Raw genomic sequence first — 20,243 nt, forward strand, 5'->3', positions numbered from 1 at the left:
AATATATTGAGTTTCTTATTTACACTCTCCAAGTCTGAGAAAGGTTGACGTAATGTCGACTGCTGCGCTCTCTATATACCAGCCATCTAATTTACCACCGTTAATCCCTGAAATTCGATCGACAAGAAGGTAGGCGACTCTTTCCACACACCCCACGATAATCACGTTCTATTGCGAGGAGTGCATAGTTAAGCCTAACCATAGAGCTACACTCACCTGTACTATTGGGAATCCTAGCGATTCTCGCACCTGGAGAAGGGCTGAGAGAAAGGACAAGATGCCCGCTTTTACGAGAGAGCAAAAAACCACTCTAGCACTGTCGTTCGCCTTCTATAACCCCAAGGAAGTCTGCACTTCCCATTGGCTCCTGGCTTAGTGAAGACTATAAAGGCACACTCAATCGATATATCCTCGTCGCTGCTTGCCAGGATGGCGTGGAAAACAGCGCCCTCAAAAGGCAGTTGGAGAAGTTAAATAAGTTTTAGATGTGATAATGGGATACACGGTTTGAGACATCCCAAGAGTTCATTATTGTAGAAATTTAAAAATTGGACCAGGATTATTTGAGAGATTTTAAGTGAACAAAACAATGGCAAATGAGGTTGAAGATTGCAAATTACTGTTTCTATATATTTTTTTCATTTTCTAATGAATAATTATGGCTCATTTGTAAAGACTATTGTTAAATAGAGTAATTCGGGACTATCCTGTCAAATTTCGGGAGCGTGTTGGTGGAAATCATTAATAAACAAAAAGGTCCTTATATGGGTATAGGTTAGAAAATGCCTTTTTGATGAGTCAAAAAACTTTTATTAGCTAGTCGAATATCTTGTACTTATGCGGAATGAGGATTCCTTACTATTTTACCAAAGTTTTCTTGCATATCATTAACCTCCTTGAGAGATGTGACTAAGAACTGATTCTAAAATCAATTTAAAAAATTCACAGTATGAATGTCAACTAACAAAAAATAGTTGATGAACCAGTGTCCTTTCTTTCTTTTAGAACTTTTTTTCTACTGAATATTATTGGTTCTCCAACATTCTCCAGGAGTTTGGTAGAAACTTACCGAATGAACCTGTATATATATATCGAACATTGCTTTTCTACATCAAAAATGATGGAAAACAGTAGAGTAAGAAAAGCGGAAGAGAAGGATCATATTAAGCTTTTATAATAAGCGACTTTCCTTTTTAAAATAAATCTGACAGAAAAATGAACGAAGTGATATTAGTATTATAATGGCTGAATGATTCAAGGAACAGACATTTTCTTTGCCTGCCAAAAAATCTGTATATATAATGAGAGATATAAATAAAAAGCATATAACCGGAAATTAAATTCAATGGTTAAAACGCATTCTCAAATACCTTTGAGTTCAATGACATTTATTACCAAAATCAAATTATCAAGTACTTTAAATATTTGACATAATATGAATCCCGGCATGCAAATTCCGAGTATCCAATAGAAATCGATCTGCCACCTTACAGACCCCCACATTATGCAAATTATTCATTCTTACAAGAACCCAGGTTGTTGCGACCACCACTTCATTCCAGTTTTTAGGCTTCCTCAGCTGGACAGCCACATCTCCAATACTCAGGATGGCAAGTCATCGTCGTTTAGACAATTCTTTGAGATGACGAACCGTTGAACGACTTAAAGCCGGACAGTCGCAGGCGGAGGTGACATGATAGGCAGATAATGGCACAATTGACTTAATGTGTCATGCAGTGTCGTCTCGGCATTATGGAAGCTGTTTCAGGAGAGAGACATGAACCATTACAAGAAGAGCTGGCCAAGGTCGCCCGAGAGCTACCTTAACCAGAACAGACTGCTATCGCGCTCTAACAGCAAGACGGAACCCTACGATGTTCTATCATCAACTGTCTCTTGAGGTTGCTGCAGCCAGAGGTGGAAACATTTCCAATCGGACTGTGTTAAGAAGGCCCAATTTCAAGTGGACTCTACGTAAAGAAGCTCCTGGTTTGTATCCCATAAACTACAAACCACCGCTCCTCCAAACTGGCGCCATGAACATGTGACTTGGAGCCCTGGCAAATGTAGTACAGTCCTCTTCTCTGATGAGTCCCATTTTAGCCCACAAACAGATTCTCGATGTTATTTCATCTGGAGAAAACGAGCAGTTTGCTACAATAGCTCCAACATCGGAAAAAGGGATACCTACGGTGGAGGCGGTGTTCTCCTGTGGGGCGGAATAATGAACGGCCGCATCCCTTTTCATGTTTTTGATAGGGGTACTGTAACTGTGCAGAGGTACTGAGAACAGATCCTTGAACCCTATGTGCAACTTTTTAGAGGTGCGGTTGGCTCGGATTTTCTTTTCATGCAGGACAACGCCACTGCACAATGGAGCTCAAGTGGTGGAGGAATATCTTCAAACTGAAGATATCCAACGACTGCAGTGGCCTGCACGATCATCAGATTTAAATCCGATCAAACAAGTGTAGGACGCCCTTGAGCGTCGCATTACACCCCGACAGCCAACCCCTAGGTCACTTGGTACATCTTGTATCAACTTCTGTAATGTGGCCCTTTTGGTAATTCTTATATTACCCTTATGAATGTCCCTTAAAATGTTTTCCTGCTGAATATGTCACCAAGCCTTCTCGATTTATTCCATTTACTTCTTTTGGTAAAAACACTGGAAAACATTTGCTATTGACGTAATGTGGTCTCTAAAATATACGATAGCTAAAAAGACAGCCATTTTAGAATTCTGATGTACACAAAAGGAGCTAGATAAAGCTGAGTGCAACAAAAAAGGAGTATACCAGATACGGATAACCAATATTGAGCACACACGTAAGATTCACGAACTTCTAACATTCTGTTTCTATAAAACAAAATGAATGATTAAGATTTACTGTGTATGGAAATTTTCTTATTTCATGAAGTCTTTCTTAGTGTTTCGGTTCCACAAACTTTTCATTTTATAGTGGGATTTAGGGATATTGTCTTGCAGTCAAATAACACCATCAGATGTTTTTCCATCAAACATGAGTAGTCTGTGGAGTTTTATAGTATGCAATGTAGAGAAGCCATTAGATGTTTGTCATGAATATAAATTAGTCTTTTTTGCATTTTCTGCACAATATCATGATATCACACTCTCGTGGCGAGACTATGGACTCTTATAGAAAACAGATCAGCAAAACTTTATCGCCAACTCACTAAAGAAAGCGCAGTAAACACGAATCATAAATATGAAATCATATCCCACAAGTGATTCTCGAATACAGTCAGTGGTGAACTCAGATTGGAAGTTGAATCTGAAATTTGTTATTAACCTAGTGGGATATAGAATTTGCATTTTATCTTTCTTATTAAAATTATCCGGATTCTCACGAATACTAATCTATTCCCCAACAGAGTCGATTAGCGTTTTTCGATCAAATCCAATTAACTTCAGTGAGAAATGTCAATATAAATTGATGGAAGGAATTCTCCATTAGTACAACGTTATGGTTGAAATCCGAACCACTAACTGTTCCAACCTTATGCAATTTTTAGTGGTTCACATGAAAATATGTGCTCAGTCATCTTTAGATTAGGATATTTGCATAAAGATTTCTGTGGTTGAGTCGGAAAAATCATTATTCTACTTGGTGTCCAAAGATTGGTTGGAATCTTTCAAGAGTTTTTACATTGCTGAACACTTCTGATCGTGTACACAAATTTTCTCCAACATCCATTGTCATTCGAAGCACTTTTCGGTCAAAATTTAGTTGGTCTTCAACATCACTGGGTCATCTTTCGAGTGGTTTATTCTAAATCTCTCTTTTTCTGCTACCTTTCTTTGCACAAGTATTTCTCCAAATTGTTTCTGTCCTTATTCGTGAGATTTATTCCAAATATCGATTTCTTATTTCTACGAGGATGGGTCGAATGAACTAATACACAGATTGGCATCAGTGCCTCTAGGAGCAATAAGATACGTTAGTTCTCTAGTATGCCAACAAAAGAAACAATACGGCGTCCACAGTGACGAGTGTGTTCAAGCTAGTTCAAAGAAAGTGTTATTTCAATTCCTTACGGCATACGTTTTCTCTCCAACAAAAATTCGGTATGGAAAAGGCGTACGCTGATAATGGAATGACACTCCCACGAGTGTACGAAGAGGCAAAGCTTTACCATGAAGTAAAGAAAATTCTAGAGGAAGAATCTCGCCAACATTCTCACAGAAGAAAATGTATTGGAAAACATCACCATGTGGAAATGTGTGCGACAGTTGATGACGTGACCAGGAAGCTGGTAGCAGTCAGGTTAGTCCTCTTGTCTTGTTTTATTTAGAAAAGGTTCAAAACCGTGTTCTATCAAGAAAAATCTTGAGGAGCACAAAAACTAAAAGAGTCTATCAGAGGATTTCGAAACATTTGCAGGTTGTCACAATATCGGTTACTGAATATAATATCAAGAGGAGTTCGTGTATGTTTATGCAAACAAACGAAATAGTTCTTCAATAAAAATGTCACCTACGTGACCTTTAAAGATAAAACATGTGCTTCTCTCCTGCCTATCAACAGGGAAATAGTCCCTCGATGCAGAAGAATACGTCTGGATTATCAAACAAGGCAAATGTAATCATGTCGCAGAAGCATTTCACGAAAGGAGAATAAATATACGTGGCAAGTATTTATTTTCGGATCCTCAAACAGTATCTCTTTAATGATCTATGGAAAGTGATACCGTCCCTCAAGAGAGGGTGTTTTTTAAACTGATAAGGTGGAAAAGGCCCAGGTCCGAATCCCATCGATGGCGCGAGGAAATATTTTGGGCTTTTTTCACTTTGTGGCTGAATTAGTCGATCTCAGGCGTAGGTAAATGTTTTCATCCTGGAAACCTCTAGTTTTTCGTCCAGCAAAACAGACAAATTGACCATAAAACACACGCAATTTGAAGACATAAGATACGCTGCACGGTAGATTAATTAATAATCGAGTGATGACAATTTCTTTATGGTATTATGAGAAATTTCTAAAGACATGGAAACATAAGTTTTTCTCTCTCAGCCAATGTTCGTGTCCGATAAGTTATAATTGAGTTAGAATTTGAGCTAGAATTCTTAGAATAATTTTTGTTTAAACATGTGTGGTGGTAGAAATCATAAAATTAACGCTGATTGGGATATGGGCTTGAAATTTGGTCGCTGAAAACAATTGTCCCATTTATTTTTAAAGTTTAGGAAAGACCATCGGAAACACTAACACCATATGACTCTGTTCTCTACTTCACGTCTTAACATTTAGAGGTTTGTGGCTGACATCGAATAAGATGAATTCTCTAAATAAAAAGCTATTAAAAGGTCAAAGCCCCTTAACAACAAGCTCAATGAGCCTTAAGTGAGACGTAAGCAATGTCGGAAGAGGTCATTCAGAGGTCTGTAAAGTGTCTGAGTTTAGATGCTTTACAGAAACCAGCATACCTACAGGCTAATGAGCGCTATCGATCAGCTGATAACAGCCACGATAAATGGGGACAAAAAGCAACACTGGGATGGAGGGGGGGGGGGGGGGGTTGTTGGGCCGAATTACGGAGTGGCGTATCTCCGGTGAAATAGAATAAGACAGACTAAGAGATGAAATGTAAGCAGGCCATTCCAATTAACTAGGAAAGGCACACGTGAGCAATTAAGAAGAAAACTTGAATTAATCAAGGCGCGTCTTTGACCGCACAAAGAAACTTTAATGTCTTTAACTTTTGGCACTCGTTTCGGCATTTGATGATACATAAAATGGTCTAATTCTCTAGGGTCGCGTAAGAAAGACTGAGAATGATTTTTAAATGGCAAATAGTTTAAAATTGTTGTTCACTTGTTTACATGTTGATGGTTGGACATCATGTTGATGATGTCCAACCATAACAAACAGCAGTCTCTTCTCGTGTTTACGCTTGTGTAGACATGGTCCTTAATGTTTTAAAAATTAGTTATGAAGGTATAGAAACACCTACATCATCGAAATTCTGCATGCGAAGGAAACTGCAACTGTAGGGTGTATTAAAAAGATCATAGAATGCAACCTGGATGTAGTATTCTAGTAATTCTGAAATGTTATATGAAGAAGTTTTGGAGGTCCATGATGATAGACTAGCAACACTAGGGGACTCTGCTTCAGAGAATCCTTCTATTGTCAAATGGTATGCAAAGTTCACACATGCAAGAGTGGTGTAAAGATTGATGCTGTTTGGGTTATCCATCAGCATCTGAATTCCAATGATGCTGTTTGGGTTACCAATAGAATAACTATGGAATAGGTTACTGAGTCCGTTCGATTACTTGAAGATGAGAAAGGTTTTACTCTCCTACTGAATATTTAGCAATGACCAAAATCCTACGGCATGAAGAAGAGACAACGTGAAAAGGATTTGAAAGTGGACTGTGCTTGAGAAATTGGATTGTAGAGAAGAACTGACTTTTTAGTGGTATAAAATGAATAAAATTTCCGTTTACACTCCAGGACAACCACATGGTCACAGGATACCACAAGCTAAGATTATAAGAAACAATACCATATTTAGTAGTCAAAGGAGCTTAAACCACGGTTACTCAACACGCATTTACTTATCCACCCTCACGCTTGACCACTCGACTACCGCTAAGTTGCAAGGCATTGGTGATAAGGTATTATCACTGTTTAAAAAGTTAAAGAAGGTTGGCAATCCATTGAGAAATGTAGACGACCGCGATTGCAAAATACCACAATAATGGAGGAAATAATAAACACCGCAGCCATTATTCTGAAAGATACGCGTTTCACACCTGCCGACAGTTTTGACTTTGTCCCATGTGACTCTTTCATTAAAAACTAGGAAACTGTATTCTGTCTGAATACAGAAAAAACCTTTAATCGTTTGAAAAATCCATATTTTCAGAAAAAGAAAATTTCCTTTATTTTTCACCAACGTTTCGACCACTTTCCATTGTGTTAAAAAATGAAAGAAAAAAAAAGAAGCATTTTATTTCCCACGAAAGAAACCGTATCACGTGGTCAGACATTATTACTGTGGCGCATTAGGCGCACTGTTGAACGAGCCACACTTGGCTATTGATTTGGTTTTAGAGGGAAACTGTTCTTCCATGCCATCCAACACCAAAAATAGAAAGCGGAGTTTGACTCTCCGATTTGTGCGAATTCATCCTTTGGTAAAAGAGAACGCACGTGCAGATGTCTTTAATAAGTTTGAGCACGCAAACTGGAGTCTAAATTAGACTTACTCCAAAGTTATGTGAATTTTGAGGAACTGTACCATATTTTTGTTTATTAACACATTGGGAACCATGTAGCCATTGGAGGTCATGAAACCCGTTTGGCTTTAGTGCCGTGTACCTACTAGCGTGCACGATTTATGAAGTTTGCTTCTATATTGATCAAATGTCTGGTTCAACGAAGCCTCAAAATAGTCTGTTTGGATTGGGCTGTTTTGATATGTAATACAAGTGAGTTTTTCTATGGAATATCGTCAGTAAGAGTTTAAATCTACTGCAACCCATTAATTTACTCATTTCATTTTCATATCAAATACACTAACTAGCCAAAAAAATTAGAAACATTTTGCAATTGGCGTTAACAGATAAAACGTACTTATATAAATGCAAGTTAGCATTATGGCATTTTTGGCCATTTTAACAAGAGCCAGAAGACAAAGGAAAGACTGGAAAGAAAAGCAAAGGACAAGACTGGTGTGTTAAAAGCAACCATCTCAAAAGATGCAATGAGTGAAAGATGAAAGGAGAATGCATCTCTAAGAGGAAGAAATGCGACAAGAAGCTGGTACTCCAAGAACGAGACCACAGGCATTTAAAGAATTTTGCGCAAAAGAGATATCTGAACTCACTCCTGTTTTGCTTCGCCTTTTTTCACTTTCGTATCCCAAAGGTATTTTTCCTTCTGTTTGGAAATTTGCTCATATCCAGCCAGTTCCTAAAAAGGGTGACAAATCCCTCTAATCCAATTATCGTCCCATTGCAATTAATTCTACTCTTTCTAAAGTAATAGAGAAATCAATTAACCGCCAACTCTTAAAACCATCTGGAAACCTTCCATCTGATCAACGATTGCCAGTATGGATTCAGTCAGCGTCGATCCACTGGTGATATGCTGGCTTATGTTACCCATCTTTGGATAAATTCAATGGAAAAGTCTGGTGAAACACAAGCAGTTGCACTTGACATTTCAAAGACTTTTGATCGTGTTTGGCATGTCTTCTAAATAAGCTTTCATCTTATGGCTCGCCGACTGCTTTTTGTAATTGGGTATCCAGTTTTTTCTCTGATGGTAGATGGCTCTCTATCTTCTAACTTCTCCACTAATGCTGGTGTTCCCCAAGGTTCAGTTCTTTCTAAAGTAATAGAGAAAGAAATTCTTTCATTGACCGGAAACCCTATGCATATTTTTGCTGATGATAGCACATTGCATTCCACCTTCAGTTTGAGAAACCTTGCCCTGCACAAAATGCTTTAACTTCTCGAATATCCACTACAAATTCCTTAAATGCTGATCTCCAGATAATTCTACAGTGGCAAAGATAACTTAGTTCATTTAAATCCTTCTAAAAGTCAGTCCTGTCTTATATCTCGCAAAAAGGGTTCTTCTGATCCTACGTTTATCTTCGATGACACTCCGATTTCTAGGCAAGGTCATATCTCTATTGGGGATTACCCTCACTTCTAATCTCTATTGGCATAAGCTCATCACAAATATTGCTTATTCTGCATCTAAAAAACTGGGTTTTCTCTTTCGTTCTCAGCGTTACTGTATTTTACAAATAGCAATTCACTCTGTGCAGATCCGTTCTACCATGGAATTTTGTTCGCACATCTAGGGCGGTGCCCCCAAAACCTCTCTCGGGCTTTTAGATTCCATTCAAAAGAGGGCAGTTATGTTAACTAATGACTCATCTCAAACAGAGTCCCTCCATCCTGTCTCACAGACGTTCTGTTTCGCTTGCATGCCTTTTTTACAGATACTTCCATGGGCACTGTTTTTCTGAATTGGTTCCTATAATTCTCGTTCTCTCTTTCAAAGCAGTCCGAACACATATCGCAACCAGTCAACATCCTTTTACTGTCCAACTTCAAACTCACAGAACCAACTTTTCATCTTCCTCATTTATTCATTCAACTTCCATTTTCTGGAACAATCTTCATTCATACGTATTTCCTGAAAATTACAGTCTACAGAAGTTCCATTTCTGTCCGAATTAAGGGGAGGGAGTTGAATAATCTTGGATTTGGTAACTCATACCATTAGAAGGTCGTAATTACCTCAAATGAATATCTTTCTGTCGTATCGGACCAACTTCATCATGCAAGGCTTCATTTTCATTCGAATTGTGAAGGATTCTTTGAACACGGCAACGCAAAATTGCATCTAAATAGTTCTAAATAGTTCAAAAATTGCATCTAAATAGTTCGAGGATAAATCCCAAGATTTATCCTTATGTTTAATATACCCTTGCCCCCTAATTCTGCCAGATTAAATCCGAATTGAGAAAATCTGGGAGATATTAGACAGGGCAGTTCGGCTTCGGCGTTCTCTAATACATCAGCTGACAAATATCCTGATGGACGAATGGTCAAATCTGGAGCTAGACTCACTCAGACATCTAGTGGAATCCGTGTACCGGCTGTAATTCTGACAAAAGGTGCTGAAAGTGCTAACCATTCTGCTGAATGCAAGCATTTATTCGTTTCACCAAAGTATGCGTCACTCGACAAAGATTTGTTTCATTTATTCTTTCAGTAGCCTCTGAGAAGTACGTTTTTAGTTGTTCTGTGGTGTGAAGGTTACTATCGTAAAGAAGTCCTTTGAGGTGGATCCATAGAAAGAAAGCTAGTGGGGACAGGTCGGGAGACAGACTTAGCGAGAGGGGAGGGTTATCAGCCCTGTGAAATCAACCGTACTCCAAAAATATTCTCGCAATAATTGATCGGTCATTTGCAAGGTATGGCAAGTGGCTCGGTCTTGCTGAAACCAGGAATACTTCTCCCCGACCTCAAGCAAGGCAATAAGCTGCATTAAAATGTTTAGATTATACTCTGATGTCACAATGTTCTCAAAGAACATTGAACCAATAATCTTGTACCTTAAATTTAATCGATTTTTTTGTAATGGCCTTTGATAATATGTATGGTGATTGTTAGAACTCATTAATCGATCATTCTGACTATTAACATAGCCGCTTAGATGAAACCACGCTTCGTCGGAAAAATAAGTTTTGTCTAACACTTGAATATTGTTATGAACAAATGCCCTAAACCAATTACAATAATAGAGCCTAGTAGCTTGATTGGTAGGCCACTATTCATGCACAGCATGGATGTGATACGCTCTAAAATGCATAAACGTGTACCTTTATGTGCACTACCCAAAAGACGTGTTCTTCTGTTGGGACAGGTTTCGTAATGATTTAGATAGGGACTAAAACAAACTGAGCCTCACATCTTCTAGCGTGTCGCGCTTAGGACCGTGCGCCTGCGATTATGCTTTGGATCGCACACACACAGATCGTCAAATTTTCTACCAAAGCGATCAACTGTTGTTTTGTTTGGCACCTCCACTTCTGGGGACACTTATTGGAAAGCTTCTTGGCACAATGCATACGATTTCTTACCAAAATAATGCTTCATTGCAAATATTCTTTTGTTCAACGGTCAAAACCATCTTTCTTGATCAAAAATTCGCGTTTTTCTCTGGCGCAACATACGTAATTTTCAACGTCCCTAACAGCCCATTAGCTTAAAGTTTCGTCTCACTGGTTAAACTCAATCAACTCCCTCCACCAACGACCAATCAAAACTCGCACGGAAACTGACAATTATGGGTTGCGTTAATGAACGCCCTGTAATATTACCTCATCGCTAATAAAACAATTGTAAAAATCGATAGGATTTTTTGGCAACATCGGGATATATTCGATATTTTGAGGAATAGCCGTAAAAGTGTTTCTAGCACTAGTAACAGATTCCAATTTGGAAGAAACTAGAGCGTTTAAGATTAGAAGGGTCATTCGTCATAACTACTTTTCGAATCTTTTGAAGTGGCAGTTGTCATCGGATTAACCGAGTCCATAGAATCTTATGGTTGAATTTGAATTATCTTCCTCCACTATGTAATCCCACTCCTCTAGGCGAGCATATGGTCCCTGCAAGTAATACTTCATAGGACCGTGTGATTACCAATGGAAAACGTTAAAAAGGAGATAAGCATCTTTTGTTTCCTTTAATCCTCTTTTTAATAAAAGAGCATTTTCGATATCAGGAAATTACCTAGTTTTATTCTTTGAGGCAATCACTGGCGTCGCCTGGCGGTTGAAGATTAGTTTGGGACAATTTTAACTAATGTCAAAGAGAAACTTAGAAGATAAATTTTATTTCATTTCCAAAAAAAAAAAAAAAAAAAACTTAAAGATCATTGCATTCCCTTCAAAAATAATTACAAAAGCAATTTAATTAGCACAGCTAAGGCAGAAAAATTATTCACTAAACTTTCTTTTTCGAGTTGCAAGTTAAAAAGTAACATCCGTGCATCATCGGAGTCTACCGTAGCACTGTGAGCAAGTACGTTTCCAGCTGCGCACTTTGAACTCGTAGCACACGATGTACACTGAAAAGACAGTTCGTGGGATACGTGATTCCTGGGCAACGCGACGCTGTCACTCCTCTCGCTAGTGGACGAACCCACCGCTTGGCAAGTATACAGGTACATTGCATTCGCCTAGACGGTAATTCGATGTCAGTATGGATAAACGTCGTGAGTAAACAGACTTTGAAAGAGGGATGATAGCGGGTGTCCGACGCATGGGTCACTCTATCGCGGAGGTGGTACAGAAATTGCTGTATCCCCGTTCGACAGTATCAAGAGTGTATCGGGAATACGCCATTTCCGGATTAATATCTCATCGTGGGCGTAGAAAAGTCGTAGACATGTATAGTATCTTATGTAGAACGCCACTTGCACGTCAGTTCAACTCCGCCTTTGTATACTGTGTTGCGTAGTCGTCGACGTCTGTCTCGCATTGTTTGGAGAGCGACAGTGGCACAAATCGCCGCAGACTTCACCGCCGAGGGAGGTGCCAGAAACGTCTCCACCAAGAACATTAGGCGATCATTGGCCGCAATAGATTATGGGAGCCACCAGCCTACCAGAGTCCCATTGCTAACACCACAACACAAGCCTCTACGCCTCAACTGGGAGAAAGAACATGCACTGGACTTCAGATGACTGGAGACGGGTTTCCTGGTCCGATAAGTCCCGTTTACATTTATTTCGAGTGGACGGGAGGGTGCTATCTGGCAGAAACCTCACGAAGCTATGTATTCGTCATGTCAACAAGGAACTGTTCAGGAAGGTAATGGTCTGGGGCGTGTTCAACTGGCACACGTTGGGACCTCTGGTACATCTATACGCATCTCTGAACGATCCAGTTTAGGTGTGCTTCCTTGCAGACCATCTGCATCCTTTTACAGTCATCGTTCACACACAGGGCAATGGACTCTTCTAGCAAGACAATGCGCCTTTCCACAGAGATGTTCTAGTCACTTTTCAGGTGACTAGAACATAGGGCCGCCGTAGCCTAGTGGTCAGGCGCGCGGGTGTCTAAGTACACGTGCCTTGAGTGACCGGGGTTCAAGCCCGTGACTACTGAATACGGTGCTGTTTCTTGTATTCAACCTGTTATGCGAACTCCTCTGACTGTTTGGTCGTCCCGGAGTATAAACAGAAAATTTATTTATAGTTCGAAGAGCATTCCGCAGATTTTACCATCATGGAATGACCTCTCCGTTCCCCAGACATTAACCCTGTGGAGCATCTTTGGGATGCTGTGAAAAGGTCCGTTTGAGCTTTGGATCCTCCACCCGGGAAGGCGACGGAATTATGTACAGCGGTGCAGCAAGCATGGATGGAAATACAGTACCTGTGGAACGCTTTCGTGAACTAGTAGACTCAATGCCTTGCCGTTTGACTGCCCTAATCCGGACCTACCCGTTACTAGATAGATATCCCATGATTTCTGTCCACTCAGTGTAATGTTAACTACGATCATCTAATTCTTTAGTCTGCGAAGCTAAAATTAAACTGGCTGGTTATTTTACTAGAAAAACTTTTCTGGTCGGGCGCTACACTCATTTAATATGGCTACCATTCCCAAAGTCTCTGAAAGCTGTCCATATCAACGTTTTATCTTTTCGCTAGCTGCGAGTATACTGTGGTAATTTTTCTCTCTGTGGGTGGTTTACTATAAACTTTTCAGGCGCTTTTACGTCTTTTAAGCAAAAACCATTTTAATATAACATTACACACAAGAACTTACAACCAATGGCCTTATCGTGACTATTCGTGAAAATAACATGAAAATCCTGTTATTGATTAGCCTATAAACTGGAATTTAACTGAGAAAGAAATTTGTCGCTGTAGTAAGAATTAGCTAAGATATTAAGAATAGCTTAGATGAAAAAATTCTGAATATTGTATCCCAAAGATTTTAATACGTTTAATGAAACAATTCTATGTACACCCTTCTAGCCAACCAGCTATACAGGAGGTGAAATCAAACTAAATAATAATAATAATAATAATAATAATAATAATAATTCAAAGTCAAAATGTCTAAACAAAGTTGAATAGTCGGATAACGTATTTCGATAATCTCAGTGGGTTCCCTATGGGGAGAATAGTCGACCACACTTTAAGAACCATTGCCCTCACAGTAGAAGTCCTTTTTGGTTGTACTGAAAGGTCCATATTTCGCACATTTCAATGCATATATTTGTATCCCATAAATATTTCTTTCGGAACTCTTCCTATGATATAATCCCTTTATCATCTGAGAGATGTGGCAGATCTTTAATTTCCCGAAGATTTTGTCCAGCATCTTCTTATGAACACTGCTGCACCGATTCATTTCTAGGACGTATGTAACCACTCAAATCTTACACAAATATCACACAGAATTCCTTTTCCACAATCTGGACAAGCCGAACTATTTGGCAACCATTAAACGCTCCATACAAACGCATCAAATCTTGATGCACCGGGAAAACAGAGTAATGCACTTTTGTTCCACTTTCCCAATGCGCCTAGACGCCTAGTAAGCAATTTACTGTTACAGTAAGGTCATCTGCCGGCTTGCCAAAACAAAAACAAAACAAACAAAAAACACTTTCATAACTAGGTCACTCAGCATCCTTTGCATCAGCGATGACGTCGGTAAAGTAAGATATTGCTTCATCGAGGTCAAAACATGTCTTTATAAAGCAGTAGAAATACATCACACATAAACCTATCAGCATACGGAAGAGAGTATGCAACCAATATGAAATATATCTTTACAGATTTAAAGTTTTAGTTTTTAGATAATTATTTATATATTTGATAAATATTAAATTATGTATATGGACAACATTGATCGATAATTTAAGTATATCTTATTTAAAAAGGGAGCCTCGTAGTATCGTCCAACAGTGTTGAACTCAATTAGATAAAAATACATTAGAAATATATTTGGGTTTTCTATATTTTCGTTTGCTTTGTTGGAAAATTATATGGAGGCGCCACTGTTCCTCTTTACCTCTCGGCTGCTCTGATCTATGAATGTCCCGGATGAAGTCAGCAGTAGCGAAACGTACAAACATTTCCTTTTCAGTTTTAAAGATTTAATTTTTAGATAATTATTTATATATTTGATAAATATTAAATTATTATTTTATGTATATAGACAGCATTAATCGATAATTTAAGTATATCGTATTTAAAAGGGAGCCTCGTGGTATTGTCCAATAGTGTTGAAGTCAATCGGATAAAACGCATTAGAAATATATTTGATTTTTATACATTTTCGTTTGCCTTTTTGGAAAATCACATAGAGGCGCCACTGTTCCTCTTTACCTCGCGGCTGCTGTGATCTGTGAATAAAACGTCCCAGATGAAGTCAGCAGTAGCGATAAGTACAAACATTTCTTTTTCAGTTTTAAAGATTTAAAGTTTTAGTTTTTAGATAATTATTTATATATTTAATAAATATTAAATTCTTACTTTATATATATGGGCAGCATTAATCGAAAATTTCAATAAACCTTATTTAAAGGGAAGCCTCGTGTCGTCCAACACTGTTAAAGTCAATTGGATAAAATGCATTAGAAATATGTTTTTTTTATATATATATTTTCGTTTGCTTTTTGGAAAATGACATTATGTCCCGGATAAAGTTACCAGTAGTGACACCTACAAACATTTCCATTTCAGTTCTAGTTTTTTAGATAACTATTTATATATTTGATAAACATTGAATTATTATTTTATGTATATGGACAGCATTGATCGATAATTTAAGTGTCAGTTTTAAAGAGTTAAAGGTTTAGTTTTTAGATAATTATTTATATATTTAATAAATATTGAATTATTATTTTATGTATATGAACAGCATTAATCGATAATTTAAGTATATCTTTTTTTTAAAAGGGAGCCTCGTGGTATGGTCCAACAGTGTTGAACTCAATTGGATAAAATGCATTAGAAATATATTTGGATTTTCTGTATTTTCGTTCGTTTTTTGAAAAATTACATGGAGGCGCCACTGTTCCTCTTTACCTTTGGACTTCCGTGATCTATGAATAAATGTCCGGGATGAAGTCAGCGGTAGATACGTGCAAACATTACCTTTTCAGCGGGAATCACGAGCGTCAGCACATGAACACAAAGCAACTATTACACCGGGATTATGAGAGAAACGTAGAAATTTGAAAGTCAATAAAAGAGTGAAGGCAATCCTGGCACACTTTTAATAAACCTTCGTTGCCTGCGTGACTCGTACGCACAAACAGGCGTCTAGTAAGGAGATTTAAGGGTGTCGTTATACTTCTACTACACAAGTCCGAAGCGTTCATGTAAAATGCTCGTTTTCTGCCCTACAACAAACTACGAACTGTTCAGTAAGTCTCCCATTGAAGCTAAATCCGGTTTGCGAGTTTTCAACTAACGTTACAACTTAGCTGAGTTAAGCCTTCCAAAAGTTAAAATTACTTCTAAGACTGTTTAGCATCTGTTACTAGATAAGATACTTAAAAGGAATGTACGCTTGGGGCTAGAATATAAAGTCTCTTTAATTTAAAACATTAATTTGTCCTGTTTGGTACCTTCCTTGTGTGCTTCAGCTCTTTCAGAATGGACACATGTTCTCTTCTATGCGGTGGTTATGCCTTAGTTTATTAAGTACACTACGTTGCCAAAAGAATACGGATAGCCGGGGATTTAGAGGAAAAAGAAAAAACATCCATACCAGCCATCCACATGTCTGAAATACGTATAAAAGCAGGTTCATGCTAGAAGTAAGCAGATCAATGAAATACAGTAAATGGGTTGATTAGTTGTTTTAGGTGCATCAGTTGTTGTTGTAGGGTTTTATGAGCATTAGCGACTGAGGCCTTATTCCTCGGTGTAAATTGACAATAAACTGCGTGTTCTGTTGTCGATATTCTGTTTTGCTGGATGAAAAACCTGAGTTTCTGGGAGAAAAGACCATGCTAACCTTGCCTGAGACCAACTAAGTTAGCCACATTGTGAAAAAGGCCCATAAAAATTCCTCACGTCATCAATGGGACTCGAACGTTTTCCACCCGGTGTGGGGGAGGACGACGATTCTACCAACTGTGCTACCCACGAGGGCTTAGGTGCATCAGCAACTTAGACCATATTAGGCTATATATAATAATATGTCTGTAAATTGCGTGCGCTTTCTGGTCGATTTGCTGTTTTTCTGGACGATAAACCCGAGTATAACGGGAGAAAAAACCATGCTACCTTCGCCTGAGACAGACTAACTCAGCCGTTGTGTGTGGGGGGGGGGAGCCATAAAAATTCGTCGGAGCATTGACTCGATTCGAATTCAGGACTTTACTATCCGGTGTGGGGAGGGCAGTGGTTATACCAACCGTGCGACCCACGAAGGCCAATAGATAGAAGTCAAAGGTTGAGCAGGAATTCACAACGGTGTGTCATCAGAGGACCACGTTAGCTATCAAGAGTCTCACCAGGCGGGATGGGGGGGGGGGAGAAACGGCCAATTGCTAAAACATGTGGGTGGTCACAAAGATTTGACTTGACAGTGTACATACAGTATTTTTTACACAAATGTACGAAAGGGAGTTAAAGGTTTTAGCCCAATAGATTTTCGTGATAATGTTACCGTGATATCAAGGTTTTCGTGATAATATTGCCAATTTGTGCTGTGACTCTTCTTGTGTGCTCACGGAAAATTTCGGGTTTGTAACTAGATTTTTCACCTTTACAGAAAGAGTTGAAGTGTGGAAGCCGAATTAAGATTGCGACTGTCGAGAGAATCAAGCACCGTGCAGTCATTGAGTACCTTTATTTAAAGGGAATGTAGCCGAAAAAAAATTCATGAAGACATGTAAAAAGCATTAAGGGAACCTAGTCCTTCATATGCCAGTCAAAATCTGGGTTGCAGAATTTAAGTGTGGAGGAGATGGTGTTGAAGATACACCCTACAGGGAGAGGCCTATTACCGTGTCGACACCTGCAAATGTGGATACCGTTCGTGACCTGATCATGCAAGACAGTAGAACAATACTGAAGCACGTTGAAACAACATTCAGCATCTCCCATGAGCGAGCTCACGATATTGTGGTGAATGTTTTAGAAATTAAAGTTTCTTCGAGGTGGGGAGTTACCATAAAAACACTGAGTGCAGATCAGAAACAGGAAAGAGTTAGGTGTAATCATGAGTGTGCAGTATTTTGAAGCTCAGCTTTGGGGACAGTATGTCATTATAGACGAAACACCGGCGTACCACTTCAACCGTGAAACAAAAGAACAGTCGAAACAGTGGAAGTATCCCTCTTCCTGAAAAGTTTCGAGTGCAGAAGTTGGCTGAAAAAGTTATGGCATCCGTCTTCTGCGATGCAGGATTGATCATGGTTGATTTTCTGAAAAGTGGTGCCACTATCAATGCCGAATATTATTCTAACCCACTGGGACGTTTTCGCGAGGAATGGAAGCTCAAGAGGCAGGGGAAATTAGCCAAAGGGTCATCTTGAATCAAGATAAGGCACCGGCGCACACAGAGTTTGTTACTCACTGCATGATTGTGGATTCGAGCTATTACAGCATCCACCATACTCATCGAATTTGGCTCTATAGGAAGAAAAGGACAAGAATCTGGGATGCTTTGGTAAAAGTCTGGCAAGAGCGTTGGAGTGTTTGTGATAAAGGGCAGATTATACAAAAAATTTTCCCAGATTTAAGAAATGCAGCCTCGATAAAATTCAAATGGTTAGCCCTAAACTTACAAGCTATGTTCTTATTAACTGGTCATGGTTCGATTAATGCAAAGTTGCATGATTTAGGAATTAATGAAAGATCTAGTTGCCATTGTGGCGAAAGAGAATCATGGGAACATATTATGTACAACTGTGAGGAGTACTGTGATCTACGAATTGAATTGGTATCTCGGGTTTGTAATCTCAATCTTATGGCAGAAGGCTGCGAGACAATTCTAGTTGATAAACAGGAGAACTTCTTGGCTTTCCAAGCCTTTGCAACTGTAATATTTCTTAGGCGGAAGAATCTTCTGCATCTGGAAGCCTTGGATTTGTAATGCGGTATGGTGTATGCCGAATTACCTAGAATTCTGTGAAATCGTGGAGGCTTGAGTTTGCTATATCCACTGCAACTCAAGCTCCTTGTGCTAGCATTTCTGTTCTCGGCAGCTCCTTGTGCTGGAATTTCTGCTCTCGGCAGCCCCTGGCGCTGTTGGCTTTCCAACAGACTGTGAACAGATGCAGATCTTTCCAATGAAGTTTGGACTTTGTCTGAAATTTAATTATATGTATATTTTATGTTTTATGTAATTTGATTATTTTTAAATTTGTTCATATCAATCTTTTTTTTGGTCATGGCAGGTTTTTTCCCTCCCTGTACTTGGGCAAACAGGAGAGGGAGTATATAAGAGTACTGCTAAATTATGTGTAACTAACAGCGGGGTTGCCATTGGTTGGCTGGGACCGCTTTAAGTAATAAATATCAATATCTATCGGACTACAGTATTTTATATTTCCAAATCTCAAAAAAAGACGTGAACGGACAGAAATTCGACTGTTACAATGCTGGGATGGATGTAGTTGGTATGAGTCAAAATCTGAATTTTATTTGAGCAGGTTACCAAAGCCAATGAATCGTGCCAGAAAGTCTGTCGACTTAAGGGGGAGGGGAACTATGTTGAAAAACAAACGGATTTTCGCAACTTTCCAGTATTACTTCTATAAGGGGCTAAAAACTTTTCAACCTTCCCTTGTATATTGTCGGCTATCTTTTAAAGCCAAAAGAAGTGCTTTGCCTTCATCAAAAGGAAACATCCCATGGAATTCAATGAGTTGTTTCGGATTTACTTTTCAAGTTCTCACAAAATAAAACTTTCGAGGCTGCCCATTTCTTTAAAAAAAATTAAAGAAAAAAACGTTCATTGATATCAAGGCGTCGTTTACAGAGAAACTATTTTGTAATAAAGTATTAAACAGGGACAAGGAATGGCTCTGTTACATAATCAAATCTTCCAATATAAACACATCAACACGAGCGACCTATGCCTGCATATTTTGGTTTATTGACCTACATAATTGAAAATTATTGAATTGAGTGGAAATAATTGAATTAAAAATAGACAGCGGTTCTAAGGCATATCTTACTGTGGTACGCTGCCATGAGAGATGCGAAAAATAAAAAGGAAGTTAACTTTTACAACGAATATATGATTACGTACCAAACTTCAAGGCCAAAAATAGAGGTCGACTTATACTCCGAAATATACGGTAATAATAATAATGGTTGAAAATAATAAAGCATCCTAGAGTGAATAAATAAACACGGAGGTGATGAATGGAACTGAAAAGCCATGGAAGTCAACTAGTTTTCAGAGTAAGTACCAAAAGAAATTAGCCTTAGACGGTGCATACAAAATATTAATGTTTTAGAGAATACCAACATTATCCGCTCATCTGTTAGCAACACAAATTTGTACCACTCGACCTCCGACACCAACTCAAGGGAAGGATTATTGTGTATCACGAAGTGCTGCGCCACATGTGGGTTCAAAAAAATAGGTTAAATGTCTCCGTTAGGATTGTTCGTGGATGAACGCACTCATTGGGTATTTTCCGAACACGTGGTGAGCTGCATATTGTGTTGATACACACTGAAGACATC

The 20,243-nt window shown here is 38.7% G+C and overlaps 1 protein-coding gene across 2 annotated transcripts in view; it reads right to left on the reverse strand.

Annotated features, from left to right (window-relative positions):
* Positions 1–20,243, reverse strand: part of LOC150077002 (neurexin 1-like) — a 265,455-nt gene that overhangs the window by 231,245 nt on the left and 13,967 nt on the right. The window contains exon 1 of one of the 2 annotated variants that reach the window (XM_090386276.1): positions 217–384. The exons of the other annotated variant lie outside the window; for it this stretch is intronic. The gene's annotated coding sequence lies outside the window, so the exon portion shown is untranslated. Of the gene's footprint in view, positions 1–216; positions 385–20,243 lie in introns of those variants that run through there. 2 annotated transcript variants of the gene reach the window in all.

The sequence above is a fragment of the Mastigoproctus giganteus genome, chromosome 12, assembly GCF_048544385.1.
Source record: "Mastigoproctus giganteus isolate SK-2022 chromosome 12, ASM4854438v1, whole genome shotgun sequence".
NCBI lineage: Eukaryota > Metazoa > Arthropoda > Arachnida > Uropygi > Thelyphonidae > Mastigoproctus > Mastigoproctus giganteus.